This window comes from Myotis daubentonii, chromosome 10, assembly GCF_963259705.1.
Source record: "Myotis daubentonii chromosome 10, mMyoDau2.1, whole genome shotgun sequence".
NCBI classification, from domain to species: Eukaryota; Metazoa; Chordata; class Mammalia; order Chiroptera; family Vespertilionidae; genus Myotis; species Myotis daubentonii.
Window position 1 is genome coordinate 63,034,798 of NC_081849.1, and position 15,812 is coordinate 63,050,609.

General features: G+C 40.8%; 1 protein-coding gene across 10 annotated transcripts in view; it reads right to left on the minus strand.

Moving 5' to 3' along the window:
- The window catches only part of OSBPL3 (oxysterol binding protein like 3), a 157,156-nt gene that overhangs the window by 134,719 nt on the left and 6,625 nt on the right, over window positions 1-15,812 (minus strand). Inside the window, exon 1 of one of the 10 annotated variants that reach the window (XM_059712586.1) lies at window positions 6,077-6,097. The exons of 8 other annotated variants lie outside the window; for them this stretch is intronic. The gene's annotated coding sequence lies outside the window, so the exon portion shown is untranslated. Of the gene's footprint in view, window positions 1-6,076; window positions 6,098-15,812 lie in introns of those variants that run through there. One more of the 10 variants, XM_059712583.1, reaches the window with a different exon arrangement.

The following is a 15,812-nucleotide window of genomic DNA, read 5'->3' on the forward strand; positions in this document are numbered from 1 at the left end:
CTCCTAGGGCACTTGAAACTAAAGAAAAAATGAACAAATGGGACTACATCAAAATAAAAAGCTTCTGCACAGCAAAAGAAACCATCAACAAAACAACGAGAAAACCCACTGTGTGGGAAAACATATTTGCCAATGACATATCTGATAAGGGCCTAATCTCCAAAATTTATAGGGAACTCATACAACTTAACAAAAGGAAGATAAACAATCCAATCAAAAAATGGGCAAAGGACCTAAATAGACACCTTTCAAAAGAGGACATTCAGAAAGCCATGAGACATATGAAAACATGCTCAAAGTCACTAATCATCCGAGAGATGCAAATCAAAACAGCAATGAGGTACCACCTCACACCTGTCAGACTGGCTATCATCAACAAATCAACAAACGACAAGTGCTGGAGAGGATGTGGAGAAAAAGGAACACTTGTGCACTGCTGGTGGGAATGCAGACTGGTGCAGCCACTGTGGAAGACAGTATGGAGTTTCCTCAAAAAGTTAAAAATGGAACTCCCATTTGACCCAGTGATCCCACTTCTAGGAATATATCCCAAGAAACCGGAAACACCAATCAGAAAGGATATATGCACCCCTATGTTCATAGCAGCACAATTCACCATAGCTAAGATCTGGAAACAGCCTAAGTGCTCATCAGTATATGAATGGATTAGAAAACTGTGGTACATCTACACGATGGAATACTATGCTGCTCTAAAAAGGAAGGAACTCTTACCATTTGCAACGTCATGGATGGAACTGGAGAGCATTATGCTAAGTGAAATAAGCCAGTCAATAAAGGAAAAATACCACATGATCTTACTCATTCATGGACAATAGAGACCATTATAAACTTTTGAACAATAATAGATACAGAGGCAGAGCTGCCTCAAACAGATTGTCAGACTGCAGCGGGAAGGCCGGGGAGGGTTGCGGGGCAGGAGGTAGGGGGGTAAGAGATCAACTAAAGGACTTGTATGTATGCATATAAGCATAACCAATGGACATAAGACACTGGGGGATAGGGGAGGCTAGGGGACTGTCTAGGGCGGGGGGATAAAATGGATACATATGTAATACCCTTTGTAATACTTTAAGCAATAAAAAAATAAAATAAATAAATAAAAATGCCTTTAAATAAAAGCAACTCCTTGTTCAAGTAAAAAGTAGGTCATAATTACTTTTTCCATTGTGCATAGAGGATTTATATTTAATTTCATATCTCTTCTGGTCAAAAACGAAGGGAAAAATTAAAAGTAAATGCAAACCAAAAAGGTCACTCAGTAATATTAAATATATACACAGAGGCCATGACTATGAATGCAAATATTAAAAAACAACAACAATAGAGCCAGGAAGGAAATTTGGCTTACAAAAGCCAGAAGACTATTAGTGTTTATGATCTAACCTTTATTATTGTGTACACACACACACACACACACACACACACAGTGATCTGTCTTGTTCTTTGCCCTAAAATCCCCTAGTTTATTGGAAAAGATGTAAGAATTGAGCTTAAAGAGTTCAATATTCTTTTCACTGTTCTCTTCCATGTAAGGGCTGACAAAAAGCACCACAGGGGAGAAACCTGTATTAATTATCCTCAGGGTTTGAAAGAAAAGCTCTTTATTAATTTTAGTCTAAACAAATACAAACAAAACACTCTAGACATAAACCTGCTGCAAAAGCTCTCAGAAATCAGACATAACACCCACAGCACATCTTGCAGCTTGAATGAATAAACACTTCCAGAGAGACCTCAAATGTTTTCATCATTTTTAAACAAAAAAGGGAATCATTTTATTCAAGTATGAATGAGACTATAGAGAGCTTTTGTACCACTGATAATACTTCTTGGGGACACTCTTAACTCACCAAATAAAAGGAAGAACAGGAGGGAAGGTGGAGGGGGCCTCCTCCTGCCATTCTTTCATGCTTTGAAAAGGGAGCTCAGACAAGGATAAAGCCTTAGAATGTAATTCTCAGGATGCACTGGAACTACTCAGGCACCAGAATGACACACATAATTCTATGTGACAAAACTAATATTTGATTTGGGTGAAGATCAGAAATAAGGAAAAGAATTTAAAAAGCTAAGCAAACATAAGTAGTTCAACCTCAGTTCAAACAGGCCCATAGACTCAAGATTTGCCTGATGTCATTACCATGACCATGTTTCTGATTATCTGGTCTACCTGGTGTCTGCCCTGGGCCTCACTGTAATGCACTGGAGCAGACTGAAACCTCAGAAATCTCAGAAGATATAGTCTAATATTGCATATCTGAAAAAATAATTTTTAACATCCTTAAACAATACATGAAATTGGATGAAATTTTAGGTGTTGCTCTACTGTTAAGAAAGGCCTCATATGAGCCACCTCAAGAAACTCAATACTGAATTTTTTTTATCTAATTCAAGGTAATTCATGCCAGGCACATGTATAGTCATAGACAAAGTCCCACAACATTCTTAACTCTGTGTCTTACATCAACCCTCAGGAGATTATGGTTAGGTAATTTCCAGGATTCCCCAGCCCTAACAATCTGCAAGCCATTAAATAAGTACCATGGGGGTTCCCCAGATTTAAAACATTTCCCCACCCAATTCCCTTTCCCCTCCTCTATATCACCTAACACAACTCTGGGCTTTTTCTAACGTAATGCTGTACTTGCCTTAAAAGATAAAAAGATTAAAACCTTCACTGGAGTAATTTTGCTTCATCACTAATGGTTCAGGCAACTCATCTACAGCTCAATTCCCCATACCATTTGTCAGCTCTGCCAGGGAGTTAGTCCTTATGTTCCCAAACCAAGCATCTCTTTCCTGGGGTCTTTTTCAGAGAAAATTACACCAGCAAGTTCTAATTTCCTGTCCCTGCAGGAAAGGTTGCTCAGAACTTGGGCTTAAATGTCTCTCTCTCTCTCTCTCTTTTTTTTTTTTTTTAGCTTAAATGTCTCTTACTAAAGTAGTGGTGGCAGCTGAATTATAACCAGATTTTCAATCTTTGTGTTGCATAGAAAGTGCTAATAAACTTCAGAAATCACTGAACTTCAGCTATTATTATTCGGTACATACTCATTAAGCCTAAAAACAAGCTAAATTTTGCCTTTTGTCTTCTTAATAAAATTACAGTCAATGAAACCATTTCTTAAACAATACACTTGATGTTCCCAAATCTAATATCAGTCACCGAAAGATTTTGTGCAAAGTGCTTAAGTACCCAAATCTCAGCTTCCTCATTTGTAAAACAGAAATTAAAAAAAATGCTTCCTCAGTTGGTTATTGTGAAGATTAAAGGAGGGAATGAATTTAAAAGAATTTTATGAACTCTAAGAGATTATGCAAAAGTATAACTGTTAGGCTGTGATTCAAAATCCTCTATGACCTTATTTCCTATTTGGGGGGTAGAGGGCAATTTTATTTATTTTGATTAGGTAATACATTTCTAGGATTCAAAATGTAAAAGTTGCAAAAGAAGAGTACAGAGAAACTCTCCCATTCCTTTCCATCAGCTACCTAATTTTCCTCTCAGGAAGCAAGTGATGTTCAATTTCATGTTTATTTTGAGATACATGTACATTTCCCCCCAGTTTTTACACAAATGCTATCATCTATCCCCTGTTTGACACCTTCGCGTCTCCAGTGTAAGACTGTGTCTTGGAGATGGTTTCATACCAATGTGTCAACAGAGAGGGAGCTCCCCCATCCTTTTCACTGGAAGCCCTTGAATGGAGGCACAGTCTCCCATTTAGGTTATTTAGGATATTTCCAATTTCTTACCATTATAGTCCTTTGCTCATGCATACGCTATTTATAAGGTACATTTCTAAAAGAGAATTGCTGGGTCAAAAGTATACATATTTTCAATTTTGAAAAAGATTGCTAGATTGTCTCCCATATATATATTTCAGAGAGGAAGGGAGAGGGAGAGAGACAGAAACATCATTGATATTTCATAGAGAACCATGGATCAGCTGCCTCCTACATGCCCCCCAGTGGGGATCGAGCCTGCGACCCAGGCACATGCCCCCAACTGGAATCGAACCCAGGACCCTTCTGTCAGCAGGCCGATGCTCTATCCTGCTTGTGGGCTCGATCCCCAGTAGGGAGCATGCAGGAAGTAGCCAATCAATGTGTCTATCTCATCATGGATGTTTCTATCTCTCTCCCTCCTCTCCCTTCCTCTTTGAAATCAATAAAAATAAATAAATAACTGTACTTTTAGTTGCATATGTCCCTTAAACCTCCAAAGCAATGTTGTAAATCTAGTGATGGGGATAAAATCGAAGATCTGGAGACTTTTTCTTTGGTCTAAAAGTTCATACCACAACATAATAAATGCTAATAAAATTCTTATTTTGAGTACTTTTATTTAGTGTTGTTTAACACTGAAATTGTGGCTGTGACTTATATGACTAAGGAACATAACTAAGATCAAAGTATTTTTTTAAGTGAGGTATTAATCTCCAATAAACTCTGGAAAAAGTGATCAACTTCTTTAGTAATCAAGGAAATGCAATTAAAATTACAAGATACCATTAGCATCCAACAGAATGGCTAAAATGAAAAAGACAGACACTGTCAAGTACAGATGTAGATGAACTAGAACTCATATACCGCTGGGGGAAGTTGGTACAGCCACTCTGGGAAAGGGCATAAATCAACAAAAGCTACACATTTTGCCAACCCTGTGCCCAGAAATTTTACTCCCAGGTCCACAGTCGATAAAGACACACATATTCACCAGAAGCTATGTACAAGAACGTTCATAGCAGCATTAACTGTAATGGCCTAAATTGGGGAAAACCCAAATGTTTATCAATAGTAATGAAAAAACAAATGCTAGTATTCAGACAAGGGAATTCTAACAGCAAAGGGAACAAACAAAATCCAACATCACACCAAAATATGAGCGAATCTCACAGACCCAGAGAGTCATTTAAGTTACAAAAACAGGCAAAGCTAATCTGATGGTGTCACAAGTCAGGGGACCCCTTAAGGGTAGCCATAGGGACTGGGGACGATAAAAGGAAGCTTCTAAGGAAGTGGTAATATTCTGTTTCTTGATCTGGGTGCTGGTTACATACATGTGCTCATCTTATGAAAACTCATTAAACTATACATTTCTGCTGTGTATACTTTCCTGCATGTGAGTTACATTTCAATAAAAAGTTTACCTAAAATAAAAGAGAAGCAATCGGCTGAACCTCCAAAAGAAAATATATTTCTTTTAAAATACCTTTCATGAATAAATGTTTTTAAATGTCATAGTGAGCACTAGCTACTTGCAACCCAACTGCCTTGCACTGGGTTGACCCAAGAGCCTACTACTAACAAGAGGTCCCAGAGAAAGCAATGATCTATTCCTGAAGCCATGCAGAGGCCACCCATGGTATTCAGAATTGTTTAAGAAAGAAAGGAGGTGACTACAGGAGATCAGCTATAGGGAACCAGCAATGATTGCAGAAAAAGATGAAAAGACACAAAACCTTTTTAAAATGGTACCAAAATAGCAATTACTCTTAAATAAGCTTTCTGTTCTGCTTCTAAAAAAACACACACACCCAAAGCTATTTATTCCAATGTGCCTCAGCGCCCACCTCCCCTCCCACTATTATTTCAAACACTGCACAACAGACAAAGAAAGAGAATGTCATGGAAGTAGTAATTAATGGCAAATGCAGGTGTCTGAATAGAGGGAAACCAAGGGAAATGAAACACAAACCCTTCCACCTCATTATTCTTCTAAAAATATTCTCATAATATCAAGGCATGTCTTGCTTAGGTAATATATGAATGAATGAGCAACCTGATCAAAATGGTTTTTGTGAACCTCAACCATAGCCCAGATACAAACACTTTGGAGATTTAAAAAAAGGGGTGGGGGAGAGGAATGATGGCACTGAACTAGTCAAGCAATGCTTCAAATAAACACAGAAATGGACAAAATGAAATCAATGTATAGTAAGCTCAATTATCTGTGCCAATGGAGACAGACTTTTAAGAATCTTTTCTATTGGGCTGTGGAATGTAGAAATAGCAGGCACTTTGAGACTGATGAACAGACCCAAACACTTACTCTCCTCTGCACTTGGCAGTCATTCATTGTAACTTGATCTCCGTTGGACTCAAATGGAAAATATCTGAAGGAGATGACTTTGCAGCCAACTTTCAATGTCCTATTGTGAAAGGAGATACCAAAGAGATGATTAACTGAAATTCACAGATAATCCATCTCCGTTCATGTTGGGCAATGTACAACACTGGTTTTGCACAGAAACATCACTAAGTAAGGAGCCCCCTCAGAAAGAGATAAGTGAAAAAGATATTGTCAAGGTTTTATTACACCTCATCTTGTCCGCCTTCAGGCAAAGGTGCTAATAAATGGTGAAATTTGCAGAAGGCAGGTAGAAACCATGAAAACAAGCAAGAGATCTGAATGATCAAACTTTCAATTAAATTTTTAAAAAATCTGGAACAAGTAATTCTTCACTCATGAAACGATAAAAAATAATTATTCTCGCTTACAGAAGGAAGAATTAGAGTTAACTACCAATGATCTGAGCTAGAAATGGCATTAAGGGAAAAAGGAAGATTGGAAGTTAACTCCTTTGTGAAAGCAGATTTATTAAAGGCATCTACGCTGACCATTTAGCCATAACCAAACATAAATTGTCTAACACTGACCTGGTTAAACAAGTTTAAAGAGAGGATCACCACATCTAGCTAAGAATAGCTGAAATTAGCCTTGAAATTAGTAATAAAACAGCAAGAAGACCACTTGCTGAGGAGCCAAAAAGGGCTGGCAGTTGGGTTAGTACATTAATCAGAGTAACTACGTCCCTCTAGAACAGTGATGGCAAACTTATGACACGTGTGTCATAGGTGACACGCGAACTCATTTTTTTTGGTTGATTTTTCTTTGTTAAATGGCATTTAAATATATAAAATAAATATCAAAAATATAAATCTTTGTTTTACTATGGTTGCAAATATCAAAAAATTTCTATATGTGACATGGCACCAAAGTTAAGTTAGGGTTTTTCAAAATGCTGACATGCCGAGCTCAAAAGGTTCGCCATCACTGCTCTAGAAGAACTCACAAAATAAATGAGTGGCTTGGGGAGGGACTAAATAAACAAATGCATGGATAGCTTTAGAGCTGAGCATTTACTCACTCATCAGGCATTGACTCTGAGTGTTCACAACACTGCAAAGGAACGACATCCATTATTTTTGTCCAGCCACTCATCCTTCTGCCACTCAATCTTCCTGTGAGAAACCATCCCTTCACGACCCCAGCCTGGCCAGTGATGGCCCCTATGATTCCGTCCCCAGTTATTGGTTCAGGGTTAGGGGCATGACCAAAGACAGGGACAATCAGAGGCAACAGCATCTGCAGAATAGTAGGAAAGAGGCCTATAGCTTATGACAGGTAACCACACAGAGAAAGCTTGCCTGAGAAGGAAACCAGATGAAAACAGGCCAGGAGATGATAAGACACAAGGCCCTGATGACAAGAGTTGAGATCCAGCCATGCCTGAACGTAGGCCTACTAATAGACATTTTAGCAACATAAGCCAATAAAATTTTCTTTTAAATAGTCCTGAAGCTGGATAGGTTTCTGTTATTTGCAAACAAAATATCCTAATACATCACTGCTTCCTTTAAAGAGGTTTATTCCTTTAAACCCCTTTAAGGAGTAATTCTTCAGCCAGAGCACCCACCTTCAATTATTAACAGATCAAAAAATATATTTTGAAATGGAACATCTAAGAAGCAAATATGAGATAAGTTTGTCCTTTGTTTCCTTCCACAAAAGAAAATGAGCTTCTTGGTGTAATTGACTAGGCACACCAGATCCTTACACAGGTCGTTTAGGCCTTATCTGTCCAGCTCTGTCTTGTGGAGGATTCCAGAAGTTCATAGGAGTTTGAATGAACCATTCTGCCTCCCCCATGGAAAGGAGGAAACCCCAAATAAAAGGTGTGTGGATTCTACAAGTCTCCCTCCTGGCCCCATCCCAACAAAACAGAAGCCAGGCATGTGGTGAAACCTCAGTTACAACATGCAGATGTCAGCAGTCACTTCTGTGCGTTTTTCACTCACTTACCATTACAAAGCCACATTCTGATAGGAAAACACAGACTTACTGTAGGAATGTGGCCAGCAGTCTTTGTCCCTTTTTGCTGTATCCATGCTGAGTAGACGGTAGCATATCCAGTTGAATTCACATCTGATTGCCTAGGCACACGGTGTGGGTGAGGGGAGTATGCGGAACCAGGTTCTGAATGGCAGAATTTGACAGCATACTGCAAGTCCTGGGACCAAGACCTGGACCGGGTCATGGCCCTGGCTTTGCTAACAACTACATGTGACCTTGCATAAACCATTTCACCTTTCAAGGTACCAATTTCCTCATTCTTAACAGGTGACAGGTTAGTGTTTTTCACTGTGGGAGGTGACTCTGGTAGTGGACGGTGAAATCAATTCAGTGGCTGCAGACCAATATTAAAAATATGGTTCTAGGGCTCAGACAGGAATCACACAAGATGAGACTCTAAAGCAGCGGTTCTCAACCTTTGGGTCGTGACCCCTTTGGGGGTCGAACGACCCTTTCACAGGGATCGCCTAAATACATCCTGCATATCAGATATTTACACTACGATTCATAACAGTAGCAAAATTACAGTTATGAAGTAGCAACGAAAATAATTTTATGGTTGGGGGTCACCACAACATGAGGAACTGTATTAAAGGGTCGCGGCTTTAGGAAGGTTGAGAACCACTGCTCTAAAGCATCTTCTTGTGCCAGAAAGTAAGGATGTGCAGGTGCTTCATACACCAACAATACTGGACTATATCAAAGGGACACAGGAGTCAACTGAAAAAGCTCCTACTAGTCAAATCTGGAAGAACTACAGCACTGAAATAAATAAAAGGCTATTGGATTATAACCCACATAAATATCCATACTAATACACTGACTGACTGAATAAATAGAGGATAGACAAACCTACATAATAAGTTATGTAGATACTCTGCCCCTTGAGGAAATGGAACATAACTTCCCAATCCTTTGGTGTGGGCTGCACATAGTGGGCTAGGAAAAGAATAACCTGACAGTGCAGAAACCTGACCAACACTGCCTCAGCCGGGGATCAAGGTCAACATCGGCAATGATAAAGCATGTTAACAGTATGTACCCTCAACATGATGTGATGAGAATGGCACTTTACCTCTGTGGTCTTCCTCCCCCAAATCCATAACCCTAATTTTTTTTTATTATTACTGATTTTGGACAGAAAGAAAGGAAGGGAGAGAGAGGAACATCAACATGTTGCTCCACCTATTCATGCATTCATTGGTTGACACTTGTATGTGCCCTGACCGGGGATGGAACCTACAACCTTGGCATATAGGGAGGACTCTCCAGCCAACTGAGCTACCTGGCCAGGGCCCCATAATCCTATTCTAGTCATGAGAAAAACATCAGACAAATTCCAACTGAGGGATATTCTACAAACTACCAAGGTCATCAAAAACAAGGAAAGCCTGAGAAACTGTGACAGCCAAGAAGAGGCTGACGAGGTATGATGACTAAACAACGTTGAAGCCCGAATGGGATCCTGGACTAGGAAAGGCACATTAGGTAAAAACTAAGAAAATCTAAATAAAATATAGGCTTCCGCTGATCTATATAAAAGGCTAAGTGACCAACCATACGTCCGTACGCCCGACCGTCTGACCAACCAGTAAACATTGACTCGCGCATGCTCATTACATATAAAGCTCTCACTGGTGCCAACTGTACACGTGTGTTTCAATCTGTCATTGTCAATCGTGAATTTGGTTGTCTTTGTTGACATTCTGAAACTGAAAGAAAGCAGCATGGTAGACAGAATATGTAGGTGCAATCATCATGCTACTGAGAAATCTTAATAGTAAATGAGGTCTTTGTAATGGCACTAGATTTATTATCAAAAGATTGCAACCTAACTTAATCGAAGCTGAAGTATTAATAGGATCTGCGGAAGGAGAGGTTGTTCTGATTCCAAGAATTGATTTGGCCCCGTCTGACACTAGCCTCCCATTTAAATTAATTTGAAGACAGTTTCCCGTGATGCCAGCATTTGCGATGACTACTAATAAATCACAAGGACAAACTCTAGACATAGTAGGAATTTTCCTACCTGAACCCGTTTTCGGACATGGTTAGTTATATGTTGCTTTCTCTCGAGTTCAAAGAGCATGTGACGTTAAAGTTGTAAGTACTTCATCAAAAGGGAAAATAGTCAAGCACTCTGAAAGTGTTTTTACTCTTAATGTGGTGTTCAGGGAGATATTAGAATAAGTTTAATCAATTTATCAGTCACTGTTTTTATCAATGTTGTTTTTATATAATTTTTTTGTTGTTTTTATATTATGTCTTTGTTACAGCATGTTGTTATTGTTTATTAATCAATTTATATATTATTTTCATATACATTTTACTAATTTTCTTTCATCTCTGACACTGCTATTAGAGAAAGGGCAAATAACGATATTAAAATATTTCTTCTCATTAATTTCCTTTCAATGTGCACAAATCCGTGCACCAGGCCACTAGTAGTAATATATTAGTGTTGGTTCATCTAATTGTGACAAATGTACCTTACTAACGTAAGGAGAAACAAAGTGGGGATCGCTCTAGTCTATACTATCTTCACAGCCTTTCTGTGGGTCTAAAACTGTTCTAAAGTGAAAAGCTGTTTTAGTATGAAGAATGATTAACACAAACTTCGAGTGTTATCAGAGCACATGCTCTCCAAGCTTTTCACTAACAGTAAAGACAGGGAACACTAGGGCTAACTAAGGTCACAGGAAGAAAATCCAGGTACAAGTCGTTTGCCCCAAGGTCTTCAGTCTGATTCTCCCCACTTTGCAACAAGGTCCATACCTATCCTGCCTACCCACAAGGCTTGGTTTGGTTTTGTGAGAAGCAAAATAAATTAAAGTGATTTACAAATATGGACATGCTATATGAAATATGGGTGTTACGATAACCAAATTCTCTAGTTCTTCCCCTAAATCAGAGCGGGCTCGGGGCTGGTGGAGATTCAGAGTCTTTTGCCTACTGAACCAGCACCTGGATTTTCAAAGGGGTACCTGGACCAGCAGCATCCCCATCACCTGAGAACTTGTTAGACACACAGAATTGTGGGTCCCACCAGATCCACCAAATCAGAAACTCTGGGGTGGGGCCCAGGAATCTGTGGTCTTACAAGCCCTGAAAGTCATTCTGATGCTGCTGACGTTGAGACCACTACCCCAGAGAAACCCGTCATGAACCGTGATAGCTGTGAGTCCACTCACTGGGCCACGCTCCTCCAGTTGGCTCCCCGCCCAGCTAGCAATCACATGGCTCTCACTTCCTCCAGGACCCCTTCCCATCTAGGACCACTTGGCTAATGCTACACGATGCCTGTGAGAGAGAAGAGGAGAAACAGTACTCCCCTCGGGGATGTGAGGAAATTCATGACATGCTGAACCTCTGCATGAGGTAACTACCTAGTGCAAGTCCAAGAACATGGTTATTTTGCCCAACTAATCTGTGAAGTTCTTAGCAATGAGGGAAAATCGGGGCATCTCTCAGAAGCACACAGCACACATTTACAAAGACCCAGATTCTAGCGAGAGGAGCACAGAAAGAGCGACTGGAGATGTTTTTGGACAGATGTTGCAGGGAAGTGGGCATTTGCGCCAAGTGGGGCAGAGTATCTACATAACTTTTGGACAGAGTCCTGTCCTTCTGGTCTCCCGGCATTTGTCAAGACAAAGGTGTCTTAATCTGTGGATCAGGAGAGGCAGCTATCTCATAAACATCTACACCCAGGTACATCCACCGGCATGCATACTGTATGAAAATAAGACTTGCTCATGCCAGAGTACAAAAGAGGCTTCCAGGTCTGAAAGTAACAAGCAAATTGGAATGCCATTTTGGCCTGGGATCAAACTAGAAAAACAGGAATTACAAGGAGTATGAGCTGGTCGGCATGAAGAAGTTATGCTGTCCTTTTTCTGAACCATGTTTAGGCCACAGTTATTCTTTTCCTATCTGACTCCTCATTGTTGCTGTTATTCCTAATGGCACACATACAATGAATTTAGGACTACTGTTGTAATCTAGAGAAAGACTGTTGAAAAGCTAGGGTGAAATTTTAGCCTGTTTGTGCAACACGGGTATTTCCAAAGTAAAAGGACTGCTGATACAAGCACAATGTCTCTCTAAAGCATAGAGTCGGGATTTATGTGTGTGTTACAAGTGGAATATTACTTCTTAGCATAAGTCATACATAAATCATGCACATAAAATATGTCAACAAATAATCATTTACTTATTTACTTCCACTCTCTTTATTTCCTATTCACCATCTTCAGGAAAACAGAGCTTCCAGCCTGTAATTTACTGACAGATAAAGTGAAAAGAATATGAATGATACGCCACCAAAATAGGCAAATTCAGCTTGAGTCAAAAAGCCAACTAGCCAAACGGGTTTGGCTCAGTGGATGGAGCGTCGGCCTGCGGACTGAGGGGTCCCAGGTTCGGTTCCGGTCCAGGGCATGTACCTTGGTTGCGGGCACATCCCCACTGGGGGGCATGCAGGACGCAGCTGATCAATCTCTCTTATTGATGTTTCTAACTCTCTATCCCTCTCCCTTCTTCTCTGTAAAAAATCAATAAAATATATAAATAAATAAATAAATAAAAATAAAGCCAACTAACTAAGCGAGGGCGCCGGAAGTCAGGGCTGTGGAGTGGCTAGGTGCTCGTTGCACCTGCAGGCTCCTTTGGGGACCTTAAGGCAGTTGGGCCTCAGCAGGGCATGGGGGAGGGATCCACCTGGACCCCAGCTTCTTGCGACACCCTTGGGGGGCTCCTGGCTATGTTCCCCAGCCTAGGAACCCCGGCGGAGGCAGGTATTACTAGAGGATCCACATACCACATTTCTTTCTCCCTCAGTGTGTGACATGATATGTAAACTCAGGTGTGAAGTCAGAGAAAACTGTGATATTGCTGGTATTATAATTGAAAACAATGAAGTGTACGGGAAGACGGTCACAGACTGTGTGAGTGAGATCAAATCAGAAATAGCTAATGCCTTGAAGAGTCTTCGGTCACCTGCCATTTCTCTTGGCTTAATGAGGCTGATGTCATGTCTAGAACTGGGTGATCAATTCAGTAATGACTTAACTGTTCAACACTCTGCTGTCCTTGACCGGACTAGATGAATGTATTGAAAGTCTCAGCTGGCTCTCTGTGCACAACTTCTTACCTTGCAGGTTCGCATCACCTCGGGAAATATTTCCAAAACAAGCCTGAGTGGGAATAACAACGCTGCTTCCTGGGCACAAAGCCTTTGTCTGTAAATCTGTAATAATTACACCAAGAAGTGTGAAAACAAAGGCTACTTGTTGGAGAAAATATTCAATTGTTCTTCTTTGACACAAATATCAGCTATCAGTAGAAGTATTTTCTGTATGAGTAGTGATTTTTGAAGTTATGGGACAATAAACGTTAGAAATGTCTGAGCTAGCTGTTTCTCAACAGGTTTGCTGCCAGAACACAGGCTTTATAAAAACACACACACACACACACACACACACACACACCACTAAATCGTCATCATTGGACACATAGATTCAGAAAATTTACCATTTAAAAGAGTCCTTCTTGGCCCTGGCGGGGTGGTTCAGCTGCTTACAACATCATCCCCATAAGCCAAGGTTGTAGGTTCAATCCCCAGTCAGGGTACATACAAGAATCAACCAGTGAATATACATATAAATAAGTGGAACAACAAATTGATGTTTCACTCTCTCTCTCCTTCCTCTCTCTCTCAAATCAATTTTTTAAAAAGTCCTCAACAAACTGAAGGGTTCATCACACCTTAAAATGCTATGCATTGGCTCATCCTGCATCCTCTGCCTGCACTATCCTTTCTACCTAGCCTCCACTCTCTTCCCTCGTCTCAACCTTCCGTGTCCTTCAAGGCTTGGCGCAAATGCCCGCTTCCCTGCAAAAACATCTCCAGTCGCTCTTTCTGTGCTCCTATCGCCATAGAGGCAGAGGCAGAGGCACGGCTGAGATTGGATCCACATTCTTACTCTCTGACTCCCAGTCCTGTGCTTCCCACCAAACAGGAGGGGCTTTTAGTCAACACTTGGCGGTAGAGGCCAAATGGCCAGCCTCCACCCCAGCTCCGGCTCTTGTTCCCTTTGTGACAGTGGGTAAACTACTTAAGCCTCTCTAGGCCTTTGATAGTCAAGAGGTTCTTTGGGTAGAAGCAACAGAAACCAATCTGGCAAATAAAACCAGAGAAAATGTATTGGAAAATAACTGTTTGAGGAACTGAAGGGAGGCTGGAGAAGCAAGGGGTGGCACAGCTTCAGGAGAACGGAAGCCAGACCACAACAACGTGGACTGAACAGGAACAGTCTGGTCAGGACACACCCTAGGCAGCAGAATCTGCATGACCCTCAGCATTGAACCCAGACTCCTGCAAGAGGCTCACAGGGCCACCCATGGCCACGGAGAATGGGGCCCTCATTCTGGTCCCAACAGATCATTTCCCAAGGCAAGGAGTGTCCTCAAATGGAACCTGGAAGGGTAAATGGATGTTGGACAACCAAAGAGCAAAGACTGTCATTGTTCTGCAGTCACTTTAAAGGCGGGATGGTTCCCATTCCCTAATGCCTCCAACAAGCTCCAAAGGAGTTCATTCTACATACACTAACCCAGGGGTCCTCAAACTACGGCCTGCGGGCCACATGCAAATACAAATATTGTATTTGTTCCCGTTTTGGTTTTTTACTTCAAAATAAGATATGTGCAGTGTGCATAGGAATTTGTTCATAGTTTTTTTTTTTAAACTATAGTCCGGCCCTCCAACAGTCTGAGGGACAGTGAAGTGGCCCCCTGTTTAAAAAGTTTGAGGACCCCTGATTTAGACATTCATTGGATGAATCTTGTATGTGCCCTGACAGGAGATGGAACCTGAAACCTTGGCATATGGGGAGGACACTCTGACCAACTGAGCTACGCGGCCAGGGCCCCAGCAAGTTATGTTAAGATACTTTCATGGTTATGCTGGAGAACAGGTTGTTAGAACTTACTCAGTTTGTTACCAAGGTACTAAAAACACAACTTTGGATTAAACTGCCCACAGCAAATAAACCTACATGTAGCGCCATAGTAATTACCTCGAGGAAGAGGAGGTAAACCCCTCCACCTCCTCCCTGCCACCTGACCTCCTACAATCAGCAGAAACAAAAGGGCGGGACTTCCTATGCTCCTCCGAGAATTCCCCAGCCACATTCTCTTTCCTCCTCTACTTCAGACCATTAATAGCCTGAATCATGACCCAGAGAAAAAAAGGAACTTTTCTCTCCAGGGTCCCAATTAAAATGCAGACCCATTCACTTTGATCCACATATCTCCATTCTAATTGAATTCTCTGGGACTGTTTAGTATCTATACCCCCTTCTAAACTGTAATCTCCTTGAAGGGAGGTTCCACATCTATCTACTTCACCTCCAGGTGCCCTGTACCCAGCATGGTGCCTGGCACACAGTGTGCATGCTCAATCAGTACTTATTTAATGTATGAACAAACATCCTACTGTATGCATTCATCCTAGGAAAGTATTTCCTTCAAGTTTAATCATGTTTGTGAGATGAGAAAAATATTTAGCTTTTGCTTCTAAACATTTCAGATCACTGCTCACCACAAATAATTTGGAGAAAAGAAAAATATATATATATATATATATGTA